General features: G+C 43.9%; 1 protein-coding gene and 1 long non-coding RNA gene across 5 annotated transcripts in view; one reads left to right on the plus strand and one right to left on the minus strand.

Moving 5' to 3' along the window:
* NOL4 (nucleolar protein 4) overlaps positions 1-18676 on the plus strand; it is a 115029-nt gene that overhangs the window by 2867 nt on the left and 93486 nt on the right. The window lies entirely within an intron of this gene.
* Positions 1653-14832, minus strand: LOC310849435. 2 transcript variants are annotated; one of them, XR_014566906.1, is made up of 3 exons: positions 14382-14832; positions 13549-13627; positions 1653-1785 (listed from the first exon to the last, which is right to left on the minus strand). It is a non-coding gene; the product is annotated as an uncharacterized lncRNA (long non-coding RNA). The 2 variants fall into 2 exon arrangements; XR_014566907.1 differs by lacking the exon at positions 1653-1785 and adding an exon at positions 1937-2264.

An 18676-nucleotide genomic window follows, 5' to 3' on the forward strand; every position in this document is an offset into this window, starting at 1 on the left:
TCAGTTAATGCTGATTAACTGGAATAGCATTGCGGGAAGCATCCTTTATGTCTCATAGCATCTTTCTTGGAAAGCTATAGGTAAACTCATGTTTGAAGGAAGATAGAATTTATGGATAGCCTTAGAAAAATTAGTTTCCCTGTAAAGATAAAGCACTATTCTGGGACTTTATGGCTGTATTCTTATGCACACTTACCTGGGAGTAAGTACCACTGAATTCAACAGAGTTTACTTCTGAGTGGGCATATATAGGATTGCATTGTATAAATGACATACATCTGCATTAATTAAGTCCACATTTGTGCTGTTTCTAAAGGGTTTTGCATATCCCCACTCTTTTGGCTCCTGCTTCTGTCACAATTTGATGCCCATAATTTATCTTTCTATACTCACCTACTAAACATAGTTTCACCTAAGCATTTGTCTGCTTGACTCAGAAAAGCACAGAACAATCCTATACTCAATCCTTTACTCAAGAGTTCAGTGAAACTTTCTCCCAGGTAAGTGTGTGTAGGTTTGCAGCAACAATGTTGGAAATGATCACCTCTACAACAGTGCAATAATGGGGGAACAAAACTATAAAAAGGCCCATCAAATATCTGTATTACATTAAATGGCCCAAATCCAATGCAGGTTGGTATATGCCCATGCATGTCTGTGCACTGGACTGTGCCCAGTACACACTGCTCTGTATTATCAGTGGCACAATGGGACAGTGTGTCTGGCTGTTAACCAGAAGGTTTGTGGTTTGAACCCACCCAGGGGTAGCTGTGGGCAAGATTCCTGCATTGTGGGGGGTTGGGCTAGATGACCCTCAGGGTCCCTTCCAACTCCACAATTCTATGATTCAAATCTAACAGCATTCCTTGCATTGGTAAAATATTCAATCTTGAGTGCATGCAAATATTTAGTTTCCTAAATCTGCTCCATAACAGAAATTTCAAACAGTATGCACAGATGTTACTGAATCATGATCACCTCAAACTTCATATCCCCATTCACAAGGATGCATCAATTGTTTAAGGACAACTTCCGATTTTTTCTAATGTGCACTCAGTGCTCAAAGTGGAAGTGAAGTGAAATGGAATGGTTTCATTTCAAATTATGCCAGACTCAATAACATCCATTGGAAGAAATAAGGTGGTTTGGAGGCAGTCTGAAAAGATGTGGGATAGCATCTTATTCCATTTGAAGCACTGGGCATGCTGGATACATATCAATGGTTGACTTTGGAAGTGTTTTCAGTTTCACTTTGCTATTAACATTTATGTGAAGTCATTCAAGTTTACTCACTGGCACCATGGACAGAAGCTTCACTCTGTTTCGTAGCATCTCATTCATCCCAATATATCCAGTGGCCATAGAAGAGTTTAATCACATACTATCACTCCTTGTTAACTCTTCTGTCTGATTGCTGCATACACTTGACAATGTTGTCACATATATATCTGCTGCTACAGTGCACAGAGACAGTAACTTCCATATGATATAATCAAAAAACTTTTCCCACTACCAGAAAAGTCATTGTAGTGTACAGTGTTTCATTTTAAAAAATCAAACAGTATTGATAATTCTGGTCAGTACAGAATTAACAGATGCACAAAATAACATTTTTAACATCAAAGCAATTGGCTTGATGAAAAATTAATATGCAAACCACCTTCATTGTCCAGAATCATTCTCTCCTTGAAGCTTTAAGGTTTGTTGCTCAGCTTTGCTGTCAGGCAGAGAGATTTGCTCCTGAAGGTTCTGTAATCCACTGCTGCTGGTAATTAGACATCATTACTGCTGCATTAAAGGGAAAGAGAGAAGGGGAGAGGACAGGCTGGGGCTAATTAACTACTTGATTTTAATGAAAGAAAGAGAGACTGATAGCAGGTGGGAGTTTGCACCGGAACAGACCAGACAAGCAACACAGACTTCATTGAAGCAAGAATAACTTGCAGGCTTACAGTAGCCCTTATCTGTTTATTAAATGGCATGGACAGTGAATGAAATACAAAGGCCTGAACATATATTATATCTAGTTTGATGTTGCATGTTGGTGAACACCTCAGGCTCCCAGGGCCTCATTCAGTTTAAACAGCATGCAGAGAAAGGGAATATTTAGCTTGTTGAATGCTGATTTAATTTATTTCTGTATCTCAGTCTTCTGGAGAGCAAAAGGAGCAAATCAGTCTCCCTGTTTTCACATCCCTCTGTGGTGTAGGAGATGCACTCTTGGTCACCAGGCAACAACATCCTGCAATACGGCCATTTTAGGTCTACAGTGGGACAACACACAGTGGAGTATTTATATGTGCAGCTCAATGAATAATATACTGTACCTCTGCTAACTCTTCCCACTGTTGTTCTTTTGTCATCTGCTCTCTTTCATTAAGCCCAAACTGCTGTTTATGAGAACAGTGAATTGATGCCTAACCAGGAGGCTTTACTTGAAAGCATAAGACAGAGAAATATGCCAAATGGCTGACAATAATTAGTTTAAAGTTTTTATACTTGATACTCACAGTCACTTAGCAACACATAACACTATCCTTAGTGTGACTGGTGGCTGAAATTCTACAGATAATTTTATGAACAGCTTCTATGAGATTTCTGACTAAATTAGTATTTATGTTTGAAAATAAAATTGGAAAGAATGAAAAACATTAGTGATGTTATGTGATAATGCTACAAATTATAGTATCCAGCTTGAAATCAAATGTTCTCATGTGTACAGAATGATGGGCCAAGGATGTGAATTCAGGTCTATGGTCTAGAGCAGGCATGACCAAACTTGGCCCTCCAGCTGTTTTGGGACTACAACTCCCATCACCCCTAGCTAACAGGACCAGTGGTCAGGGATGATGGGAATTGTAGTCCCAAAACAGCTGGAGGGCCAAGTTTGGCCATGCCTGCTAGAGTTCAAACATTTGTGAATTAGTTAGGGGTGGGGCCACAAATCAGCAGTTTAGGATAAGCAATGAGGGCCAGGTGAAATACTATATGAAAGCAGACAGTCCTCTTGATGCCTATTTGAGAGAAATATTTGTATCCTGCTATCTTTTGTGTAAGTAACTATGTGGATGTTATGCCACTAGTTCAGAAGTGTGTGCTGGTGAATTAATGGATTCCGCAGACCAATATTTTGGTTACCCTAGCATAAAAGTTGTTGGAGTTTAAATTGCACTTTAAAAGGAAATTAAGCTGCATATGATTCAGTGGTCCATTCCTGACTTGCTGCATCAGTTTGTAACTGCTTAAGATGTGGGGTGTCAAAAATTATGCCAGTACAACTACACAAGAGTTGTGGTGATATTATGATGCTATTGCAGACACACCATCTGCACAAATGCATAGAATTGGACTGCTAGCCATGCTCCTTTAAAAAAAAATGTATCTTTATTATAAACTCTCCCCTTTAACTTGCAGTGATAACTGCAAAGAGCAAAGAAGTCTGTGAAATACTTATTAAGAAAACTATTAGCATACAGGACTTTAACATGCCACAAGTGTCAGCACAACAATACAATTGTGGGAATGTTATTGAAGGTTTGTAAATATGCATCTTGGGGTTCCTATTATTTTTCAACAATAGATCAGTAGTAGAATAGAGGCAGAGTTCCAGGTCAATTTCTGGCATATCCTGTCAGGGATGGGAAAGACTCCAGTCTGAATCTCTACAAAGCTGCTATCAGGGTACAAGGCAACTTCCTAATAATTACCACTCTGTGTTTCTGAGTTCTTAGTCTCTAATGTGTGTTAGAATAATCAATCCTCATGAAAGGAGTAAAATGTGTCTATGTGCCACTTGTTAACTAAAAAAGTTAAAGCATGAGGATATAACTACTCTGTGTTCTGCACACTCTCTATATAAAAGTTATACTTTTATCTTAAAATTCCATGGAATAATATTTTCACTTTGGCTATGCTTTATACCTCATCTTTATGTCAAAGTTGTTCAGTTATGTAAAACTCTTTTAAAGATTGACATGGCTTATTAACTGGTAATTTTTAATGTAGATTTTCACAAATAAGAAAAATCCTTCATTACATGGCTAAATTATACCCACAAAACTATCTCTGGCATTACTTTTAAAAAAAAAAGGTAATTGCAATATTTTAGGATGTAGCTTTCCAAAGAATGTTAGAAAACAAGGATAGACTTTTGTAAATATATGTATATACTAAATTCCTCTTTGAAGGTTCAAAATTAGCAGAAGTGAAAGTGGGTAGGAATGGTCAAAGTACAAACCAATATGAGGATGAGGAAATACAGTCAATATTTGCCACTGAACTTAGAGCTTAAGGGGGTTCTGGACAGAAAACACAATACATTTACCTCATGAAGAATGTGTATGTTGAATTTAGCAATTAAATGACTGGCATGCAGAACAGAAGTGTGCATGCGTGTGTATATGTTTTTATCTACATACATTTTTACATGTGTATTTATTTACACACACACCCCACACACATTGGGGGTGGTATTTATTCAGCTAAGTTTTACTCAAAGCAGGCCCATTGAAATTAATGAACATGACTAAATTAGCCCTGTTAATTTAAATGGGAGCATGGGGCTTGCTGATAAGAAGGTCGGCGGTTCGAATCCATGCGACAGGGTGAGCTCCTGTTGCTCGGTCCCTGCTCCTGCCCACCTAGCGGTTCGAAAGCACATCAAATGCAAGCAGATAAATAGGTACCGCTCCAGTGGGAAGGTAAACGGCGCTTCCATGCACTGCTCTGGTTCGCCAGAAGCGGCTTAGTCATTCTGGCCACATGACCCGGAAGCTGTACGCCAGCTCCCTCGGCCAATAAAGCAAGATGAGCGCCGGAACCACAGAGTCGGTCACAACTGGACCTAATGGTCAGGGGTCCCTTTACCTTTACTCTGAGCAAAACTTAGTTGAGTACCACCTCGTATGTCACTGAATACTAGCTGCACTTGGATCCAGGCTTCCCATAAGCATCTAGTTGGCCATTGCAAGAATAGGATGGACTAGATGGGCCTTTAGCCTGGTCCAGCAGCCATACACTCTTCTTATGTTCTTAATAAAAAGCACTTTACTAGTATATATATTTCAGTGTGCAAATCACCATCAAAGCAAAGCTTCTGGACTTCTGTATAACAGTGTGACTATACTTGAGACACTCACTGGCTCTGGGTCTCCACTGTAGTGGCCAGCAAAGGGAGGGGAAGGAATAGAGGCAGGGCTGTGGTTATACTGCTGGTGGGTTCTCTCAGCTAATCTGCTCTCAGTGCCCTTTTGGAATTTCCCATCAATCACAAACCCCTGTCTCCAGTGATTCCAGTAATCCCAGACTTTGAGAATCAAGCTGCTCCTGTCTTTGGTTAGAAGTGTGATGAAATGTTGGGAACTGAGGGGTGGAAAAGGTAGAGCTATACTTCCCTTGCAGGAGGCAGAGCTGATCCTTGTGGCTCAGCTCATTCCTTCTGCCTCCATTCACATGACAGAAGAATTGCTGTTGCCATGGTGGGAGGCAAGAAAGATGATATGCACACCCTGTGAAACCCTCTTCAGGTGTTCAAGTGCTCACAAGATTACAGTCATGTAAGGGGGTGAAACAGGATCACACTCACTTGCCTTGCCCCCCTCAGCATATCCTCAATTGCCTGACCCTGCTACTGTCCATGTGTTGGGACTAAAGTCGTCAGCTATATGCATGTAGATTCCCTGAATTATTTAGAACCTTGAATGCATGGGCTTCTAAATCACATGGGGAGACTACACATGCACATCAGGCTCCCTACTTCAGACTTTCAGCTTTAGTGTGTGGACAAGCAATGCAGCCAGGCCACTAATGCTACAGGGATAAGGCTAGTGGGCATACCACCAACATTATGGCCCATGCAATTGTAATCACTTTGGAAGAGAGCTTCCTTTCACTTCGGCTCAGCTGTGTGTATGGACGTGATAAACCGCCAGTTCCTGTTATCTCCCTGTAAACAGAGACAGTCCTTACTATTCCAGGATTCCCTTTCACTTTCTCACCGAAAAATAAGGCAATGGCATTCCTAGGATCATTCGCCACCGTTTTCTTCCCAAGGGGCACAGGCCTAAGCAGAAAATATGGCTTGAGTGAGTGAGCAACAAGTTGGTGATCAGTGAAAAAGTTAAGCAGAAGGAAAACAGCCTAGAGACAGGGGTCCTGTGCTGCTGATGACATCATCACCAGAACAAACAAGTGAAATTATTCATCTCCGTGTTTTGGTTTATCTTTTTTCCTTCTCCTTGTATTCTTTCCCCCTTACCTAGTTACTTGTAAAACTTGTTAAAATAAGCAAATTTGTGCAAGAACACCACACATCTACACTGGTTACTCTTCCAAATGAAAGGAACTTTATCAAAGCCAGTATTCCTATTGCTCAAGGCAGAGGAAGTGAGTGTGGAGTTTTATCTCTTCTGCACAACCTGTGAACTAGTGTTCTGTCAGTGCAAAAAGTTGTGCTTTCGTGTTTATATTATGGTCCCAAATTAATCAACTCTGCAAACTGAGTTCTTATGGGTCCTGTTCTCTGTGATCATCTGTTAATTCTGTTCATTGACTTACTGACCCAAATATGTATTCTCTCTCCACCCATGCTTTTCTACATACTGCCACCAAAGAAAGCCAATATTTAATGTATTCTACAGAACATCCACAAACTATTATCCACAAATCACTTGTTCTATATCACCATCAAAGTGTGTTTACAGAAGTTTAGTTATACTCTAGGCCAGGAATGACTAACTTATGCCCCCCAGGCCATATCCAGCCCGCAAAGGCATTTTCACTCCCCTCTTCACAATTTGGTGGTGGTAGCAATGACAGGCCCCTACCCCCCACCCCCACAATCTGATTCTCTGCTGCTTCCTCATTGTGAAGCACCTCTGCAGCATTCAGCAAGCACTTTCTGAAGGGCTTGAGAGAGATTGGGATACAGATCTCTCCCTCCCTGCTCACCAGATTCATCCATTGTATGTAATGTGCCTCTGTTTGTATGTACATGTGTGTTCCCTAGTATGTATGCAATATGCACGTGATTATCCTGCTGGGATAGCTCAGTTGGTAGAGCATGAGACTCTTAATCTCAGGGTTATAGATTTGAGCCCCATGTTGGGCAAAAGATTCCTGCATTGCAGGGGGTTGGACTAGATGAACTTCGTGGTCCCTTCCAACTCTACAATTATATGATTCTATTATTTTATGCGTGCTTGTTCTGCTGCGTGCTTCTATGCGTGCTTGCTCTGCTGTTTATGTGATGTGTATGCAAAATGTGTGTGGGGTATGTATGGCATGCCAACTGTGAGGTGGCCACACTCAAATTTTGACCATCCATCAAGTTAGAAGGTAGCAATGTAGCCACTTTTCCTGTAGGTGGAGGTGAGGTAGGAAATCCAGCTGCTTGGGTACCTAGAAAATTGATGATAGTACAAGAATGTTGTAATACTTACTTGGTTTTTGCAGGACTCTTTCTTAAAACTTGAGGCTGAGTTTCCAAAATATTATGCTGGTTCCTGGGATTTTGAATGACTTTTGTAGCTCTCTTTTAAGGGTTGATTCCACACTACAGCCCTTGAGCACTGTTGAAGGGCTCCTTTTCTAAAACTGGTGTTTGCTGGGCTCAATTGGAGCAACAACACTACCAGGGGAAGGATTCCATTTGCGTCCACCACTGCTTCACCTACTTGCTGCAGAGTGCCAATTTCCCTCCTCACTGTTAGGAATGTAGGAAGCTGCCTTATACTAAGGTAGACCAAAGGAATATCTAGCCAGTATTGTCCATGCTGACTGGCATTGGTTATACAGGGTTTGAAAACAAAGTCAAGGTGGCTCATGAATAAAATCCATGCTTGCTGCAAGGCCATTTTGCACAGGGACTGGCTGTACTACAGCAGAAGTGCCACCTTGGCACCGCAACTGTGGGTGCCCAGGGTGTGGGAGACATGCAGCATACATGGCCCTGGTTCCAAAAATTGTGGGTGCCTGGCCCCTTCATGGGGAATTTTGTGGTTCCCAGCCAGGAACTCCATAGCACAGCAAATCTCAACTACGGTCGGTGTCACCATTAATCAGTGCTGACAGCAAGGCTTGCTTGCCAAGAAACTATTAGAACACACTTCAAGGTTCCCAATTTTTCCGTGGAAGCCATGTGTCTACCTGCCTCACATCTGATATCACAAATGATGTCAGACATGGGGGAGATGGCTGTGGTTTGGGGGAAATGGCCACATAGTCAAACTGGGGTCTGTATCAGGTCCAATTTGGCCCAGAGGCTGGAGGTTCCCCACCTCTGGTATAAATGTCTATGGTGAGAGGAATCTGCAACCTAGATGCATGCCACATCACAGAAAGGGCTACTTGATGCAGACCTATTCATTGTTCACACGCTGTTCAACACTGGAGTGATGAATGCCAGAATATGGCTAAAGTATTCAAGTTTTCAATGGGTTCCCACTCTGTGTGCTAATGCAGTGCTATGAAGGTTGGTGCCACATATATCTTTAGGTGCCAGGCAAAAACTTTCCTCTGTAACCTGTAGCCTTTTAGAAGTGAGTGGGCTATTTTATATGTACGGTATTTCTTTTTCCTCTTGGTTTTAATGTACAGGTATCTATGTGGAGTTTATTGTCTGGTTGTAAGTTGCTTTGGGGTACCCGTGACAAGATAAGCTGACTGACTAAATACATAAATAAGATTAAAAGCAAGCTACCAAGGCTAGCCCAAGATATTATGGTACCTGAGGCAAAGGACAAAATGGCACACACATGAATCCATGCCACTTTTAGCAGTAAATCTTACTTCAATATTTGTAATGGAGCACTGCACTGCCCCTGAGGGAGATCAGCAGGGTAATTATAAAGGTGGAGGGCAAGAGGCATGACACACACAGCTCTCTTCTCCCAACAGGAGAGTATGGGAGGGCCAGGGAGCTCAGGAGGAAGAGCTGAGGGGCACCATTGCCTCCCAGCACACACCATCTGAGGCCGTTCCCTCACTTTGCCAAATAACAGGACAAGCCCTGTAAGCCAGTGGGGACAGAAATAAATATTGAAATTTCAGAAAGAGCTTTTACAACTTGAATAAAGTCCTCCTTTGTTCTCAATGCACCCATGCAGTAGCACAGCAGTTAAGAGAATGAGCGGAGAACTGCATGCCCTTGATTCACTTTAACACTACTGAATTCGACTGGTTGGAAAATAGTAATCCTTCATCCTCACGCCTAGATTATGAGACCTACTGTACAGGAGCGTTGCAGTGATTACCGGGAATGAACTGATGTTTAAAAAGTCAAGGGAAAAAATCTATATCAACACATATGGGCCTCCTGCCATCTATCTATCTCTGCATTTAATTGTTATTACTGAGGATTTAGGTGCTTAATGTTTGGAAGTTAGTAATAAAATGTGTCTGCCATTACAGAATAAGAATATCTATTTGGGACATCAAAACAAAATTTTGCATAATTTGCTTCACATTTAGAGAGACATATTAAATCTAAATCATAGAACGTGACTGTGAATCAAGAATACATGACCAAAGAAGAGCCTGGGGTCATAGCCCAAAGACACTGAACCCAGCACAGCTCCTGGCTGTTAAGAGTTCAAGCTTCAGCATACTGAAACAAGATCTTCCTAGAAATTAGTTCAGCTATTTAAATGCTATATAAAATGCTTGTGAACATTACAACTTCTCACTAAGTTTAGAAGCAGATGGAACTGTTGGTGGAAAGGGGTGCAGAGAAGACAGCCCCAACACAATGATACTCAACCGAATGTGTGGATGCTATAGATTAGACAGAGTGGGACATGAATGGAGTGTGTGAATAGTGTGAAATGGTTTGTGAGTGAGAGAATGAATAGTGAATGGACCCAATAGATGTTACAACCAAAAGCCTTATCTGCAAATGTCTATAGGTTCACATCTCTTCTGCCTTTAGCTTCAGACAATGTAGTCCAAACCATACCAACTCAGAAGTCAATCCTAATGATTTCAATGAGCCTACTCTAAGACAAAGGGTGTTACATATATTATCATACATGTGCACACACAGTATATTATAGTTGTTCCTTAAAGGTAAAGGTAAAGGTACCCCTGCCCGTACGGGCCAGTCTTGCCAGACTCTAGGGTTGTGCGCTCATCTCACTCTATAGCCCGGGAGCCAGCGCTGTCCGCAGACACTTCCGGGTCACGTGGCCAGTGTGACAAGCTGCATCTGGCGAGCCAGCGCAGCACACGGAACGCTGTTTACCTTCCCGCTGGTAAGCGGTCCCTATTTATCTACTTGCACCCAGGGGTGCTTTCGAACTGCTAGGTTGGCAGGCGCTGGGACCAAACGACGGGAGCGTACCCCGCCGCAGGGATTCGAACCGCCGACCATGCGATCGGCAAGTCCTAGGCGCTGAGGTTTTACCCACAGCGCCACCCGCGTCCCCCTTAATACAAAGCAAATGCCAGGATACAAATCAACAGGCAGTAACACCAGTCTTTCAATAGTGCTAGCTGAATGCTAATTGTTAAATCATTGCCTGGGGGGACATATTAAGTTGCAACTAAACGAGATGTAATCTAAACTTTCTATGTGGGATTTTTTTTAAATACAGTAAAATAAAAACACCACTTATCATATGATCCCATAAGGTCCAGTCCGCCCACAGCAATCTGTAGCAGTATTTCATCTTTCTCTTAGCAAAACTTTAGATGACTTAAGAAAACTGTAACAGAGTAATCAAATTATTTTATTTCTGGGTTATTATTGAAGGTTGGGGCCAGAGAATAGTGAGGATGAGAGGAGAGGGAGCTGAAAGTGGCAGGACAGAGCCATGATTGTTCATAGTATGTAGACAATTTGTTTTATTCTGATAAAGCTGGGTATTCATGTTTTTTATCGTGCTTCAAAAACCTGCAAACCCCTTTGACAACTGATGAAAGCAAAGCAAGAGATATGCTGTGTATACCAGGCGGATTTAGGGTTCTGCCACACTGGGTGCTGAGCGTGGGTGCCACAGGGCATCAAAATTATGACATGGTGAGTTGAGCCAAACAGAAGGTGAGAGGCGAGAGGGCACCAAATTTTGGCCTCACAGGGCGCCATTGAAATTCGAAAAACCAAATACTGAATAAAGAAATAACTATTCTGGTCAATTCATAGACATGCTGATCCCAAACATAACCCACCAGTGTAGGCATTCACATGGATTGAGGCAAGATCAAATGCTTGCTTATCAAACTTAGGGGTCAGGCAAAGCTTGCATAGTGCTCAGGACCACAATACATCAAGAACTGTCTCTCGCCGTATAAACCATGATCATCATATGAGGCCCTTCTTCCTCCATGACAGGTCTGGAGGGTGGCCACACAAGAGCAGGCCTTTTCTGCAGTGGCTCCCTGTTGGTAAAATGCTTTCCCAAGGGGGGGCTTGTCTGGCACCTTCATCATACATCTTTAGGCACCACGCAGAAATGTTTCTCTTCAACCAGGCCTTTGGCTGACTAATATTCTACGGCCTTTTAACTGTGTGGGAGGCGGGGGTTATTGCTTTGTTTTAGCTATTTATCTTGTGCTTCTATCCTGTATTTTTTTTATCTTCTGAACGGCCCTGAGTTCTTCAGATGAAGGGAGGAATATAAAATTAATTAATTAATTAATTAATTAATTGTCTGGTCTAGATGTAATGGTAATCTAGAGTTCAGGAACCTGCGGCCTTCTAAACACTGTTGGACTCCAACTCCCATGAGCCTCAGTCAGCATGGGCAATAGGGATGATTGGAGTTGGAGTCCAATAACATCTGGAGGGCCACAGGCTCCCTGCCCCCTATATTAAATCGGAGTCAATATGCATAGACTTGATCCCCTCTCCTCCTCTGGTGCTCTGTGCTGGTGCTGCTGGGACAGTGAGAAGGAAATCAGAAGCAGCCACCTCCATTTTCAACCAACCAGTTTGTCATTTTGTCTGAACCAGGAAGTGTGGGTAGTTTTCATCATCAGCCACTGTTTGATATATGTTTGTTTCGACAAGCCTTAATTATAACTAACCATAGTTTGTCTGAATCTGGATGAAGCAACAAACTGCGGTTAGTTGAAAACAGTATTGGATGTGGCATCAAGATGGCAGCTCCCTGCACTGCAGATTGTATGCCTGGGAAATGTGAGAAGTCTTATCTGCCCACCCCCACCCAACACATAGAGATTAGTGTCATATTGGGCAACAATCCACAGTTTAGACTGTGCCCCTTGCAATGATAGTACTGACATCTCAGATCTACTCTTTGGACTACCAGGCAACAGCACAAGGAATGACACAAATGACTTTTCTCAAATTATCCTTCTGGAATTGTTCATACGGGCACACATAAGTAATCCTTCCCTTCTCCTTCATCTGCACCAGCTTGATTACGGACTGTGTGGAACAACTCCAATAATATATTCGCTGCAGAAACTGGAGGAAAGAGCAGATTTCCCATTTTTTGGTTATTTTCCCCCTATAAACTAAAGACTTCTTGTCTTGTATCTTGCCCAGGTCTTCCAGTTATATTCCCACAGAAATGGGAGTGGGACCTGATCAAAAACCAAGCGGGGGCATATTAATTAAGGCTGTGAAGGAGTTGCCACAGGCCAAGTGGAAATGGAAAGAGGGGCACATTTAGCTCAGTAACAAAAGTTCTATAACCCCGATTTTAATTAGCACTTGACACTGTGCTTTCCTCCTTCAATAAATACACAATCTGCATACAGTACATTCTAACAGAGACAAGATTCAAATAAAAATTCCGAGGGCCATCCAAAATTCTGTAAATTAAGGAGGGAAGAGATAAAGTAATAGATACTTGGACTTTAGTGCTGCTTTGGAAACCAGACTTATGTTTGTCTAATATGTTTACTGCAGCCTTTTATACTGTGATGCTTGTCTTATATAAGAACTGAATCTTATAGTCAAAAACACCACAAAACCTCTGTGCTGGCTAAAATATGTGGTATGTGCATGTGTGTGCAAACTCTCACACACTTCATATTTAACTTCAGGTTATTATTTTAGAGAAATCTGCCTGCCTACTATTGGTTCAGCAAGTGGCAGACAATTCTCTCTCCACCCTCAGTCAATAAGCCATATGCTGTAACAACAACAACAAAAACCCCAAAGGGCTTTCAACACTATAGTTCAGATAATCTGTTGGACCTCCAATTTCTATATGGTTTCTCTTGCAAAAGATTCCCTGTCTCCCACATCTCAACTGTTTTGCCTAAAACATTAAAATAAAAATGTAGAAAAATATCTCACACACCCTGAGCTTAGCATACACCTTGGGGGAGATGCACAACAGGATGAATCAAAGGGCTTATTGCTGGCAGCTTAGAAGGGGGCCATATGCTGTGCTTGGCTGCTCTAGTAGTTTCCCTAGGCCAGCCTGACCCACTGCAAGCCTCCCAGGGGGCTTGGCAAAACAAAAGAAAGAAGGATGGCAAAAAAGATATCTGGAATACTCTCCTATATGAAGTGTGAAGCGGAGTGAACGAGAACGAAAGCAGCCTTACTGGCGCTTGGGGGCACAAATTGACACAAACCTGGCCACGAGGAATTAGGGCCGGCTTGCGATCCTGTGCAGCACACTGACTCGGGAGTAAGCCCCGTTGGACGGAGTTACTACAGGAGAAAGAAAGGCACAGGATCGGGCTGTAGGGAGTTGGCATACAGCAGGGCGGGGGTGGGGTGGGGTGGACGCTGCCCATGCCACCGGGTGCGCGTGTCTCTCTGTGTGACGCCACTGTGTGCCTTTGCCCCCTTCGCACCCAAAACGCCACCTCGATGCCCTTCATTCGTTGCGACTGCCTCTTCTTCCTGCCCGACGCTCCCTTTTCCCTCAGAGCCCGGCTGCAGCTCTGGCATCCGCAGGGTCCGTGGCGTTGCCAGGCTCCTCTCGCCCAACTGTAGCATCTTTCCCGGCGCGATGAACAGAAGCACCCTGGGCGGAGAGGGAGGGAGGGAGGGAAGAAGGGCCGAGAACAGACGCTCCTCACCCCCCTCCCTCCGCCACCCCCTCCTCTCCCGCCGCGCGTGCGTGTGGCGCGGCAGCGGGTCTGCGAGGAGGAGTCCCCAGCCGCGTGCAGGGCAGGCGAAGGCGGCAGCAGCGAGGCTCTGGGGCTGGGACGGCGCGAGGAGGATGGCGGAGGACAGGCGCTGGCCCGGCTGCCTGCTCCCCTCCCCCTGACTTCGCAGCCGTGGCCTGGCACCTGACTCGGGGCATTGGCAGAAGGGGCGGGATGGGAAGGATCGGGGTGGGAGGGTTAGTGGCAGGGTGTGTGTGTATACACGCGCTGGCGGGGGGGGGGGCAGCTTTCTCCCCCTCGCCTTCGTTCTCTCCCTCTCCCTCTCCGTTCCTATAGTAACCCTGAAATACCTCCAGGACACACATAGCTGGGCTCCGAGGCTCCTCTCCGGATTGGCGGAGGCGAGAGGGGGGAGGGGGAGGAGAGCCGAAGGCAGGCGAGCAGGAAGAAGCGCGCGCGGCGCTGGGGCAGGCCCGGCAGCAGAAGGCAGAGCGCGCCCCCTCCCCCTCCGCCCGCCGAGTTCCCATGGCGACTGGGTCGGCGAGCTGCAGGAGCCAGCTGAGCGGCACCTGGACGGGCAGCGAGCGAGCCGGAGCCCAGCCGCCACAGGCGCTGGCTGACAGGAAACACGCCCACGTGCCGACCCCAAACACCACACAGAACAGGCCGGCACGCGGTCGCCCCCTCCTCAATTTTCCGCTCTCTCTCGTGCTCCCCGCCCCGAGAGCTGGTGATGTTGACACATCCCAAACCAGAGAATGGCTTTGCAACTAGACTGACTCAACCAAGGATTGTGGCACAAACAGAATCAGCGCTGCGTCACAATGCATGCTTTGGCAGCACGGAACGCTCTGACAATCGTTGGGGTGGGGGGTGGGACCATGAATCATAGAACTGTAGAGTTGGAAGGGAGCACGAGCGTCATCTAGTCCAACCCCCTGCAATGCAGGAATCTTTTGCCCATCGTGGAGCTCGAACCCACGACCCTGAGATCAACTGCCTCATGCCCTACCGACTGAGCCATCCCACGTGTTCCTTGTCCCATATGCTGCTTGTACACGTGTGTGATTCACACACATCTGTATGCCCAGCAAAACACAAACACCAATACAATCACCTCATGGGATAACCTGCTTGTGGAGTCCTGCATGGAAAGGCAGGTATGGACATGGACGTTTGGTGCTCAGAGGCAATGATGTACCAGAGTACCAGATGTTGGGAGCAAACAACAGGAATTGCATGTCATCTTCATGTACCGCTTGTGAGCTTCTAGGCATCTGGCAGGTTGCTGTTGGAAACGGAATGCTGAAGGAAACTGTTTCACATGTTATCCTCATAAACAAAGATCGACACACTACTGGTTCCTCCACCCTTAATGATGTGCAACCCAACCCCCAACATTGACATATGGAGAGTATCTGAGCAGGGAATCTGACACATGTAGAATTTTTTGTGCTTGGCTTCCATGTACTCTGGAACCATGTGGCATTAGAGTTCCAGATTGTGTAGAAGCTTACATGTTTCTACATGTGTAGAAGCTCTATGTCAGGAGTGAAGAACTGGCAGGCCTCCAGATGTTGGACTACAACTCATCAATCCTGATCATTGGTCATGTTTGCTGGAGCCACTGGGCATAGGAGTTTGGCAGCATTTAAAAGGTTTCGGGTTCCCCACAATTGTTCTCTATGCATTTGCTTCCTTCAGGTGCTCATGCTCAATTTGTGAACCTTGGGGTTAGGAGCATGTGGATAACGTGGGAAGGGGTTAGGGTTGGGGGTCTGTGGTCTAATTCAGCAAAGTGCAATATGTGAAATGGCTCTTATACTAACAGAAAATGATGCTGGTACAGACTGTGATGGGCATACACATATCTTTTGATGTAGAGATATAAAATACATATGTCAGGGGGAAATCCCCTCAATATGCTCTCATATGCATTGACCCTGACATGTCACCACCCAGAAAGACGCTGGAACACAAACACACAGAGAAAACATGTCCACTTTTTCATTGGAGTCCACACTATCTTACTAATGTGATACAAACAAACATGACTTGGTACTCTCTCATTCTTTTGCACACTGAGAATTCTAACAGCAACCCTTCCTCACAGAGATCGGTTAAGGCCCCAAGCTACTGTTAAACTGACTTTTTCCAGACCAGACACACACATCCAATACATTACCAATGTACGTCACAATACAAAATGTAATAACACATTACATGATACTTATTAAAACTTAATTCAAATAAACAGGATTTCTTCACAGACCTAAACTAATGCCTTCAGATTACGAGAAACAGAATTTCAACTAAATGTTGGGAAGAGCATTCTGATTTTGAGCTATTTGATAATGGAACAGGTTGCCCTGAAAAGTGGTGGACTTCTTCTTCATAGGAGGTTCCTAAGCAGAGGCTGGATGGGCTACTGATTAGCAGTAAAGTTCTTGCATCAGCAATGGATTGGACCAGATGGTCTTTGAGGTCCCTTATACGATTCTGTAAACACAGAAGAGACTTGATACTATCCACACCAAAGTTTTCTCATTTAGTGCTGTTAATTTTTCTTATGTAGATGTACACACATAAAAAAATGCAGATCTACTGTATATGTTGGTACTGCTGATACATAGACAAACACACAGAGTACTGAACAAAGTGGAATATCTTCTCAGTCAAAGTTAAAGCATTTAGAACTAATAAAAAAAGAGTTTGGGTCACTTCTGTTGCACTGGAAGTGTTTAGTTTGTGACATAAAAAGTGCTAGTAGGGCTAGTTTGCTTTTAATTTGTACCCTGTGACCTGGAAGACCACACCAAACTAAGATGAGTGGGGGCTGTTGTGGTTAATCAATAGTAAGGAAATAGCATTTTGCACCTGCACAAACTACTATTCCTTATTAGATCATCTGCTGAAAACAGCTCCAAGACTCAATCTTAGCGTAGCATGACTCAAATTCAGTTTATAGTCTGAGCGCAACCTCGGACACTATCCACAAAACTGCCAATTTATTTATTTTTACTGGGAGTAGCTGTAAAGTGCAAGGTTATTATGAAGGCAAGTGCCAAATCTCTCTCTTCATTCAGAATCTATCATGCTCTGACAGAAGAGCTGAACTATAGAAGCGTATACCAGAAAAAGATGGCCCGAAGTACCATGGCAGCATCTACTTCAATAATTATTAGTCATCTTAGTATGGCAACTATTCTATACATGCCTATACCAAAGTAAGTTCCATTGAGTTTAGTGGGGCTTACTCTCAGGTTAAGTGGGTATAGGATTGCACCCTAAGCTTTTATTATTAATCCCATCTGGTATGTCAGAATCTCAGTTTCATACTACTTTTACTGCTATTTTCACTACCACTGATTTAATACTTTCACTCTAAAGTGCTATTTGTATAAGCCTAATCGCTTCATTTAGAATTGCACTAAAGGATAAGGCTTCCCACCAGCAATGGTTCTGATAGAGGTTGTTCCTATCACTCAGATTTCAGTGACCATCCCATAATTTCATCAATTACATACCTAATAGCTAGAGGAACAAGATTTGTTCCCATAGTTCTTAGAAGTTTCAACAATATGTGCTTTTAAAGTTTGGCTGGAAACAGTTGAGACTGACATTACTATGACTATTCTGATATCACTGGTCTGCTTGTTAACCTATACCTATTGAGATTCCAACCATATTTTCATTTGTTTGTTTTTTTATATAAAAAAATCAATTTTATGACACATTTCAGCCCTCAAAAGAGTTTCCAAGTTGATTTACAGTGTTAAAATAAGAGTATTAAAGCATGAGATTCTTTATCACAGGATTGTGGGTTTGTAACCAGCATTGGACAAAAGATTCCTGCAATGCAGGGGGTTGAACTAGATGACCCTCAAGGTCCCTTCCACCTCTGCAGTTCTATGATTCTTTTCTGTGTCAGTAACCCCTTCCCAAAAAGGCCCACAAGTAGGTATGTGTTAAAACAGGGGATGACGACGACTTCTGACTTGTGGGTCCCAGGTTGATCCATGGAACTGTTTTCCACAAGCCCACCCCCCCAATACCTGATATCCTAAATGATGTCAACTGCAGAACAGGTAAAGCAGCAGCTGCAGAGGAACAGCTGGAAGCATGAAACGTACTTCTGATTGTGCCTTGGTAAACAGGGCTTGTATTTGGAACATTTTAAATTTGGCACCAAATGCAAGCCCCACTGGGATTGGTTTTACTCTGGAGAGCACCCAGTCAGAGCTCCTTAGAGTAGCTGATCCCTCCTGAAAGCAGAACATGAGGACAGTGCCAGTCAGCTGGGACCACAGAGGGCAGTCCCTACTATTTCCTCCCTGTATGTGGGAGGAGTCTAGCAGCACCTTCTTTTCACTGAGAGGCCACTGTAGAAGTGGAACTGGGGGCTCTGATGAGGCGCAGATCCAGCTCCAAGGAACACACTGCAGTCATTGCTGCCACTGCAGCAGCAGCAACAGCAAGCAATGCATTCCTTGGAGGCTGGATCTGCTGCCTCTGTGGATCTTGCCACCTGAGGCAGTTTCCCCACATTGGTTCATGGGTGGGCTGCCCTGTCCTTCAGGTAACCAGGTCCTAAGCCACATAGAACTTCAAAGATAAGTATAAGGACTATGAATTGTTCTTAGAA

This window comes from Podarcis gaigeae (genome assembly GCF_964106915.1).
Source record: "Podarcis gaigeae genome assembly, chromosome: 7".
NCBI classification, from domain to species: Eukaryota; Metazoa; Chordata; class Lepidosauria; order Squamata; family Lacertidae; genus Podarcis; species Podarcis gaigeae.